Source organism: Neomonachus schauinslandi, chromosome 4, assembly GCF_002201575.2.
Source record: "Neomonachus schauinslandi chromosome 4, ASM220157v2, whole genome shotgun sequence".
NCBI classification, from domain to species: Eukaryota; Metazoa; Chordata; class Mammalia; order Carnivora; family Phocidae; genus Neomonachus; species Neomonachus schauinslandi.
Window position 1 is genome coordinate 126,745,580 of NC_058406.1, and position 10,830 is coordinate 126,756,409.

The 10,830-nt window shown below is 42.2% G+C and overlaps 1 pseudogene; it reads left to right on the forward strand.

The window, feature by feature from the left end:
- The window catches only part of LOC110578821, an 11,397-nt pseudogene extending 1,607 nt beyond the window's left edge, over window positions 1–9,790 (forward strand).
- Window positions 9,791–10,830: the final 1,040 nt, after the last annotated feature.

Genomic DNA, 10,830 nt, shown 5'->3' on the forward strand with positions numbered 1-10,830 from the left:
CATATGCCTAAGGAGTCAAACATTGCCTGTTCTTTTTTTTTTTTTTTTAAGATTTTATTTATTTATTTGACAGAGAGATACACAGTGAGAGAGGGAACACAAGCAGGAGGAGTGGGAGAGGGAGAAGCAGGCTTCCCGCGGAGCAGGGAGCCTGATGCGGGGCTCGATCCCAGGACCCTGGGATCATGACCTGAGCTGAAGGCAGACGCTTAACGACTGAGCCACCCAGGTGCCCCCGAACTGCCTGTTCTTTTGAGTGGAGTGCCTTTGAGGCCCCCTGAGTGACTCTGAACAAGGAGTCTCAGAACACCTGTGTGGAATGCCGGCTTTGTCTTAAATCCATTGTGGATCAGTATTTGTACAAATAATAATAAAATAAATAGAAAAATTCAACTTAAAAAAACCTCCAGGGGCGCCTGGGTGGCTCAGTCGTTAAGCGTCTGCCTTCAGCTCAGGTAACGATCCCAGGGTCTTGGGATCGAGCCCCACATCGGGCTCCCTGCTCCGCGGGAAGCCTGCTTCTCCCTCTCCCACTCCCCCTGCTTGTGTTCCCTCTCTCGCTGTGTCTCTCTCTGTCAAATAAATAAATAAAATCTTAAAAAAAAAAAAAATAAATAAAAATAAGTAAAAAATCTCCAAAGACATACAAAACCCAAGCTCAATTCCTTCCTTCTTTCTTTCTTTTTCTTTTAATTCAGCAGACATAGAACAATTCTGCCGAATTGCCATAAAAGTTCTAAATGCTCACTTTGTTTCTGTACTTATCTCATTGCAGACTGGTTACAAACAATGTGCAGAACAGAACAGAAACTGGTCCCTGGGTTGTAGTTTGAGTAGCATAGGCTTAAAAGATGAGGGGGCTGTGAATTATTTTCAAACTACGAGCCTTTCAACTAATTGTTTGAGAGCCAGAGAGCAGACCCCTTTTAACTCATTTCGTGTAGCTTTTTATTCTGACTTAAATCAGAGCTTGCAAATGTGAAATCAACCATGTTTGTCCCTAAAAGCCAGTTGCCATCTTTCCTGGCCTCCCAGCTGAGATGCAAGCTCCTTCTGGACACTCCCATAGAATCATGTCGTGCAGTGTCTTATCTCTTTACTAAACTACAAGGTCTCATTCAACAGTGCTCAACAGTATGGGGAGGAAGAACAAAATGATAAAGTAATACTAAGTATATGCACTGGAAAATATGCAAGCACATTACCTATCAGATTTACAAATATTGCTGAGAGTGTCCCAGGCAATGTTGCTCTTACCAGTATCTTCGTAGGAGAAAGACTTGTGGAGAAAACCAGAGCGGGGAGAAAAGATGAATATACTCAGTCACTAGACCCGGCACAGTATACAAACCTGCAGGCCACGATTCTCCATGGAAAGATTAGGGAGATCCCTTGGCACCAAGGAAACAGCCCAGGAGCTGGAGTCCCCAGGCCTGGCACCCTGGGGGTCCTGTCCTGGGGGCCCTGCCCTTCCTGCCTCCCCCACCCAATGGCATGTGTGTCCTGGGTGGGCCTCCCTTACCCTCTGCCTCAGGTGTCCTCATCCTGGGTTTCTCAGCTCAGCCCTGGTTTTCTCAGAGAGGCCTTTCCTTCCCTCCCCCATGTCCTCTCTTTATAAGCACAGGGACTTCTCCTTTCTAGCAATTATAATTTCTCCTTATATTTTTGTGGGTGGTTACTTGTCTTGACACTTTAAGCCCCGTGAGGGAGCAACTCATGCCTGGGTTGTCCCTCCTCGCATATACCAGGCTTGGCATAATGCTTGCAGCTCAAGTCCCAATAGCTGTTTACTGACAGCCCAGCCACAACGACCACGCTATGTGCCATCTTTTCTTTTCTCTCCCTATTTTTGCTCATAATCTTTTCATTCAGTGAATTGGGTTTGATTCGGTGGAATCATAAAGCGACTTAATTTTATCTGTTTCATTGTTCCTTCAAACCCACTCTCTGAGCTTTTTTTTCCTGCCACTGGAGATGATCTTAGGCAGGTCCTGTAGCTTGTAAAGTCAGTCGTAGGTCATAAAAAGTCACTTGCAGGGCACCTGGGTGGCTTGGTCGGTTAAGTGTCTGCTTTCAGCTCAGGTCATGGTTCCCGGGTCCTGGGATCAAGTCCCACATAGGGCTCCCTGCTCTGCGGGGAGTCTGCTTCTCCTTCTCCCTGTCCCTCTCCCCAGCCCTCCCCCAATACCTGTGCTCTCTTTCTCAAATAAATAAATAAAATCTTAAAAAAAAAAGTCACGTGCAGTCACAAGAGCTGATATATTAGTAGTTAAAGCTGAAACCAGGGGCCTGAGAAAAAGCTGTGGATGTTTGCCCAAGCTTGGCTCCTCTGGTTGGAGGGGCGGCCCTGGGGCCCCATGCACAGTGGTCCTGGAATGCCCCCAGACAGTGCCCAGTGAGGGCAGGGCTGGGGGCAGTGTTCCCGCACCCCTGCCACCCTCACCTGCACTTTTCCGGTTGAATCTTCTGCAGGCTGGGGTGGGGTGGTGGTCTGGGCCTGCAAAACTGCCTCACAGCCTCTTCACCCTGAGCTGGGAGGTGTCCTTGTACTGGACGTCCCTGGTACTTGTCCCTGCTCTAGAACTTTCCCCGTGGTTGATATTATTGCCTGGATGTCTGCCTCTCACACTAGACTGTGAGCCCTTGAAGGTAGGGACTGAGTTCTAGGAATTTTTGTATCCCGGTTAAATCCAGAAAAAAGTTGATTCGTGTTATTGAATAAATTAAAATACTTCCTAAGCTATTTTACTTTGCGTGATTAATATTCTATACTTAGAACTTTATCTTTGCAAAACTCCTTGGAAGGAAGAACGCTGACGATCAAATCAAATGATCCTCTTCTGAGGGCAGGCTTGGCTGGAGGAGAAGGTGTGTAGTGCGACACAGGGAAGAACAGGCCCGGCCTCACACAGACCTGCGTTCAAAGCCTGGCTCTGTCACTTACTGGGCCCCTTCATCTTTCTGAGATTCAGTTTCTGTGAAAGAGAGCTAAGAATGGTCCCTGTTCATAGGGTTTCTGTGGAGGATCAAAATGAGGGGGGAGCACTTAAAATAATAATTGGGACATGGTGAGACTTCGGTAAACACTACCAATTTTTACTGAATTTCATACAAAGGATTCACCAGGTTTTATCAATCCTTATTTTGTTTTTACACTAAGAAAAATGCTGGTAACTGTGACATGCCATTGACTGAACAACCCCACTCTTTATCCAGAGATGCTAAAGTTCGGGGGGAGTACATTTTAGAATCAATAAAGTGCAATATTATTGTGCCTTATGTAAAAAAAAAAAAAGACTGTGGAGGATAAATAATGAGCTGTGGGAGGTGTTTGGGGGACTGAGGTAGGAGAGGCCGGTCCTTTGCTATATGAGGATATAAAAATGCAAATATCTCTTCCCCATTTCTTTCATTTCAGATGCAAGACGCTAGCCATTGGAGTCCTGCTGCACACGGGAATGATGAAGATACAGTGTAATTAATATAAGCTATCGGCTCACGAAGAGACATTTGCAGAGCTAAAGGAGAGTCAGAGCAGGGTGGGAACCCATCAAAACTAAGCTCCTCAAAAACGAGAATCACAAAGGGTAAAAAAAATCCTACATAACTGAACGCTTCAGGTTTTTAGGCAGTTGGTAATATCAAGAAGAAACAAATTTCTAATGCGTTTAAAGCCAAATTCAGATCAATGAGTGAAGCTCTCTGGACCAACATTCCCCTCAGTGCCCACCACCGGCCATCCTAATGCATCAAATCACAGTCACGTGCAGGTCTTCTGTTTGGAATTTTGAATCTCAGTGTGTGAAATGTGAGAGTACTATTTTAGATGCCAAGGCAGATCCTGAAAAACAGCTGAAATAATCAATGCAGGGGAAAAAAAAACCCCAGGCTGAAAGTCTTTCCTTTAGTAGAGAATTTGCGACATAAAAAAAAAAAAAAAAAAAAAAAAAGAGGAACAAATGTCAAGGGCAGCTGGGTTAATGAGTACAGAGAGTACAGCTGCTCTTACCTCTGGAGACGGGAGCGCTGACGTGGATGGAGCGTGAGTGGAAAATTAGGGTTGTGATTGCAGCAACCCCTAACGGGCACTTACTGCACATCAATATATAATGGGGTGTGATTGGCACCGCCTGCTGAACAAGAGATGCTGGACTGTAATTAGAATGTTGGCTCTCATCAAAATACAGTAAAACAAGGAAAGCAGTGATTACTTAAACCTGAAGCTACAGTCCACAAGATGGCTTTGCTTTCGAAATTCTTTATTGTTTCAGCGTTCATTAAACACCCCCCCCCAAAAAAAATCCCCCACAGGCCATACAAAATTAAGATGCTCTGTAAAGAAGAATACAGGAGATGAGCCTGAGCTGTCTGTATGATGGTCAGTGTTTAGAGATGGGCTCCATAAATTTCAATGAGAATCACTGTGGAGTATTTCTCGTTTTGCTAAATGGCTATCTCCCTATCTCCATCTTATTCCGCGGTACCATTGTTTCTGCACAGAGGCAGAATTGTCCCACCATATCATAATATCAACAGAAAAATGACTTCTAGCTGTGAACCGGGGCTTTCTACTCACTGAGTGCACTTACGTAAGTTCTTTTTGAAGATAAAGTTGAACCAAGGCTTGCTTCTTTTCTGTTTTTTTTTTTTTTTAAGATTTATTTATTTATTAGAGAGAGAGAGTGAGTGTGTGCGTGGAGAGTGGGGAGAGGCAGAGGGAGAGGGAGAGAGAGTCTTCAGCAGACTCCACACTGAGCACGGAGCCTGAGGCGGGGTTTGATCCCACAACCCTGAGATCATGGACCTGAGCCAAAACCAAGAGCCAGTTGCTCAACTGGCTGTGCCACCCAGGCACCCTAAGCCTTGCTTATTTTCTTTTGAAATTTTCAAAACTTCCCATGTGTATTAGGATTTAGGTATATTACCAGTCTTCTAACTTTCCTGGTAGTCTTCTAGACCTTAATCCTACAGAATGGAATTTACCTTTTTTTTCCCTTAAATTTTTATTTAAATTCTAGTTAACATACAGTGCAATATTGGTTTCAGGAGTAGAATTCAGTGATTCATCACTTACATATAACACTCAGAGCTCATCACAGTGTCCTCTTTAATACCCATCACCCATTTAGCCCATCCCCCACCCACCTCCCTCCATAAACCTTCAGTTTGTTCTCTATCATGAAGAGTCTCCTATGGAGACGAACCATGAGAGACTATGGACTCTGAGAAACAAACTGAGGGTTCTGGAGGGGAGGGGGGTGGGAGGATGGGTTAGCCTGGTGGTGGGTATTAAAGAGGGCACGTTCTGCATGGAGCACTGGGTGTTATATGCAAACAATGAATCATGGAACACTACATCAAAAACTAATGATGTAATGAATGGTGATTAACATAACATAATAAAATAAAATTAAAAAAAAGAGTCTCTTATGGATTGTTTCCCTCTCTCTCTTTTTTCCCCCTTCCCATATGTTAATCTGTATTGTTTCTTAAATTCCACACATGCGTGAAATCATATGGTATTTTTCTTTCTTTGACTGATTTATTTTGCTTAGCATATTACACTGTAGCTCCATCCAAGTCATTGCAAATGGCAAGATTTCATTCATTCTTTTTGATAGTTGAGTAATATTCCATTGTGTATATATACCACATCTTCTTTATTCATCAGTCGATGGATATTTGGGCTCTTTCCATAGTTTGGCTATTGTTGATAATGCTGCTTATAAACTTCAGGGTGCATGTATCCCTTTGAATCAGTATTTTTGTATCTTTTGGGTAAATATCTACTTGGGCAATTGCTGGGTCGTAGGGTAATACTTCTATTTTTTTGAGGGAACTCCATACTGTTTTCCACAGTGGCTGCACCAGTTTGCATTTCCACCAACAGTGCAAGAGGGTTCTCCTTTCTCCACATCCTTGCCAACACCTGTTGTCTCCTGTGTTGTTAATTTTAGCCATGGAATTCACATTTTATTTTATTTATTTATTTATTTTATTTTAATTTTTAAAAAGATTTTATTTATTTATTTGACAGAGAGACACAGCGAAAGAGGGAATACAAGCAGGGGGAATGGGAGAGGGAGAAGCAGGCTTCCCGCGGAGCAGGGAGCCCGATGCGGGGCTCGATCCCAGGACCCTGGGATCATGACCTGAGCCGAAGGCAGACGCTTAATGACTGAGCCACCCAGGCGCCCCTGGAATTCACATTTTAAAAACCACACTTAATTTTTCATTCTTCATGTACTTAGTATATATAGTATAGACATTTTCCCTTTCTGATCTAAGTAACAAATGACCTGTATCTTATTGTTTTGTTTGTTTGTTGTGAATGAAATCGGCAAGAAAGAGAAAAGGACCACTCTAATTGGTCAGGAGGTCACTACTAACATAAATCAGTCTGGTAAAACTGCATTTAAAAAACTAATCTCTAATCATTCTCATAAAAAGTCTTTATTATAGTTTCTCATATTTGATGAAGGAAAAAAGGATTAGTTCAGAAGTCAATCAGCAAGTAGACAACAGAGTAAGGAACTTAGTCTTCAGATTTTAGTCCATTTCATGCATTATCCACACTTAGTGTATATCCCACACACACTGTGAGAGCCAGCCCTTCCGGTCCACTTGCAGAATTGTAATTCGTAGGACATTTTATAAGATTAGTTCAAGTTTATTGATAAACATTGCTTGTAATACACTCTTTTCTTAACCCAGGTAAATATTCTCATTCATCTGATGGAGTTTGATTCTTCCCATTAGAAGGTAAGGAATTCCATGGGACGCCTGGGTGGCTCAGTCGTTAAGTCTGCCTTCAGCTCAGGTCATGATCCCAGGGTCCTGGGATCGAGCCTCACATTGGGCTCCCTGATCGGCGGGAAGCCTGCTTCTTCCTCTGCCACTCCCCCTGCTTGTGTTCCCTCTCTCGCTGTGTCACTGTCAAGTAAATAAATAAATCTTAAAAAAAAAAAAGGTAAAGAATTCCAAGCAACGAAAAATTTTCTAGAAGTTGTATACGCCACCTAAATGAAACTATGGTTTCATAAACCCTAGGTATCTGATTTTAAAAAATAATTCTTTAGAAACTATACATGCTATTTATTGCTTTTTATAATTATTGGATCACCTAAGTGTAAATGATTCAGTACAGACTTGGATGTTTGATTTATGAACGTTTGCGCTGGATAAGTATGCTTGCAGTCTTGCAGTGGTCAAATGGCTGTAATGTTGGTTTGAAGATTTCATGTAACTTTATTGGCCCGCCTACTCAAGGTACCAACCATGAAACACTGTACTTGCATTAGAGAGCATGAGTGCTCAAAACCTTGTATAATGAATGGATCATATATGGAGAAGTAGTAACAACTAAAATTACATAATACTATTAGCCATTCCTTTACTGTGTTTGTCACAATCTTATGAGCTGATAACTAACATTTAGTGAGCATCAGGCATGGAGCTATGCACAATTTATGTCTACCATCTTAGTTTGCAGAATTACCTTGTAGGGTAGGTGCTATTACATATCTCAGAAAACTGAGGCACAGGCATTAGATCACACAGAATTATCAGGGGAGGAGTCAAGATTTGGACTCTCGTCTGCTAGTCTTATCATTATGTGCCTATTAATGTTAACAGAAATCAACAAGGTTATCACTTGAATTGGTTGAAGTTTGAATCTTCAAAAGAGAATATATTTTTTTCCTTTGGCTCACCCTCAAAGTTACTAATAGTCATGATTTAGACTATGTGATGGATCTAAACCTCTTAATTTTTTTTTTCTGATTTGCTTGTTTTCAGGACACCCAAATGTTTGATTTCAGCCTTAAGCAAACACAGTATTTTCACTAAAAATAGTTAGGTTAGACAAATTGGCTTAGCCTTTTCCCTAATGGTATTGAATAAAGCTGGTTAATGTGTGGCATGTAGATACCTAGTAGAGCTTTTTGTAAAACAAATCATGCTTAAACCTAGGACTAGTCTGTCTTTTAAGTATGAGGCTCTTCGCTGTCTTCACAAGATAGAGCGAACCCACAGAGGTGCGGTGTTTCTGTAGATGGCTAATAGCTTTAAAAAAGTGCTCAGTGACCAGATTAACAAAGCACTATTATTAGGAACTTGTCTTCTTGCCTCATTTCATCCTAATTGATTGAGCTATATACCCTGGGTTTCTTTCTTTCTTTCTTTCTTTTTTTTTAAGATTTTATTTATTCATTTGAGACACAGAGATACGTAGAGAGAGCATGAGCAGGGGGAGAGGCAGAGGGAGAGGGAGAAGCAGGCTCTCCGCTGAGCCAGGAGCCTGATGTGGGGTTCGATCCCAGGACCCTGGGGATCATGACCTGAGACGAAGGCAGATGCTTAACCATCTGAGCCACCCAGGTGCCCCTATACCCAGGGTTTCTAAAGCGCCTAGAGACTTAGTCCAACCCCATTCACTCTTTTCATGACCTGGGTTACTAGTCTTTCATTTTCCCAACTAATGCTTGTTAATGTCTGCTTTGAAATTCCCAAACCTGTCTTGTGTTGAAATTTTTATAGTAGATGACTCTTAACTGAATCACCTATCACAACAAGGGTGATCTTTGGAGAGAACCATCTGTTTAAGCATTACCCTAGAATTTCCCCCCCCAGGATTAATTTTGAAGCTACTCCTTTAAAAATGTAAATAGGTGGACACTCCCCACTGGCTGCAGCCTGTCCTGCAGCCTCCCAGTCTCCCGCGGCCACCTCCCCCAGGCAGGGCAGGGCCTCGCCTCACTCTTGCAACAGCATGGCACAGCACGCTCAACTTCATGCTCAGCATCAAAGCTTATGGTGAGACCATTCTAAAAGGTCTCCTTTTAGATGACAGAGTCTACACAGCTGGCAAGACCATGGTTATTTAGCGACCTACATAAACAAAAATGGCAGCTTTGCCAATTTGAGCATTTACCCACATGGATTGGTGGTGTTGGGCCTTCAGAGTTATGATGGTGATTTACAAGGCCAAGAAGTTGATCGTCTTTTGAACAAAGTAGAAGAATGAAAGAACTGAGGACAGTACTGGGTGGGGGAAGCGATTCCCGCCCATTGTTTGAGGAGGAGCCATGGACAGATACTGGCCCACTGATAATGGTTGCCTGATTGAGTATGACATAGATGAAGTGGTGTATGATGAAGATTCACCTTATCAGAGATTAAAATTCTACACTCGAAGCAATTTGGGAATATTCTCATCTTGGCGGGGATGTTAATCTGGCAGAGAGTGATGTGGGTATACCCAGGCTATCGTGGCAGTGGAAAAGACTACAGAGGCAAAGACGCACTGATTCCAGGGGGCGGAGATGGGGGCATATTATGTGAAAGTGTCAAACTGAAACCAAAAATGGTCACTGTGGTAGAGATTGACCAAATGGTGGTCGATGGATGTAAGAAATACATGCGAAAAACATGTGGCGACGACTGAGACAATCTTAAAGGAGACTGCTCTCAGGTCCTAACAGAAGACTGTATTCTAGGGCTGAAGAGAGAGTTTGATGATGTGATAAATGATTTGATAGCAGTTCCAATCTCTGCATCTCCAGAAGATTCCACATGGAAGTTTCTCAGACTGATTCTTGACCTCTCAATGGAAGTACTGAAACAGGATGGGAAATACATGACACAGGGCAACTGTGTCAATTTGACAGAAGCCCTGTCACTCCATGAACAGCTTGGGCGCCTGTATTGTCCTGTGGGATTCTCAGAGGTCGTCTCTTCTGTCACACTTGGAATTGTGAGTATTTTAGTTTGCAAGAAAGCTGAACCTTGAAGACCAGTATCCCCTAATCATGTGTGCTGCAAATAGCCCTCCTAACCTACATATGCTGCACATGACACTGAAATGAGTCAGGCAGTTGTGAATTCAAGTTTTCTTTTTTAAATTATTTTTAATTTAAAAAAAGCAAATGGAAAAGTATATTTTGATGAGGTAGGGTGTTACTTTTTAAAAAAGTCACCTGAAGGATGATTAGACAGCACAAGCAAAGGCTGGTAAATGGAAGGAACCCCTAGAATGTCATTTTTGTTACTTTTTTTGTGTGTGGGCTGTTTTTGTTTTGGCAGACTTCAAATTTGGTCATTTGGAGGCATGAACATCATTGTTTTGTTCTGGAGGGAAGTTCTGGATGGTGTTTGTTTCCCAAAAAATTGACTTAGATATTAAAATTTGGTGCTTAAGAGAGTTAAGAAAAACCAAATAGCAATGCTTCGAATAAAATTATGAGAAAAAAATGCAAACAGGTGATCAATGTTAACTATCACTTCTTAAAAACAATTTTTATTGTTGTCCATATGTAGGCAGGCAGTAGAACTAGTTTTCAATGAAAACATTTGGAAACATCTTGTAGACACAAGATGTCAATGGCTACTGCTAACAAAATGTGCAACAAAAAATTTCTCTCTCCCATTTCTTCATCTACACAAGCTTTGCTTCAGGATTAGTTCTGATTTTGACTGTGTAGAATTACTGAATTTTAGAAGAATGCACTTAGGGTTTTGTTCCAGAATAGTCCACCTGGACCACCCACAACCATATTCTAAAATGCAAGCAAAAAGGCATTTTACAGAGGCAAACACTGACTCCCAAAATGGCAAAGCAACTAGTTCAAGTTTACTCAATGAATCTGACATTGTCCTGGCTCATGGTCCTACATGCTGCCATCAGGCTTCAAAGCTGACCTGAGGCCGGGTGACGGTGACACACTGCAAGATCTGGAGGCTTTCCTGAGGGCATTTGGGGTGAGGGGATCTAGAGCTTATATAATTTACAATCATACTTGTGTATATATGTGTGCCTATAAAGTTTTAGCT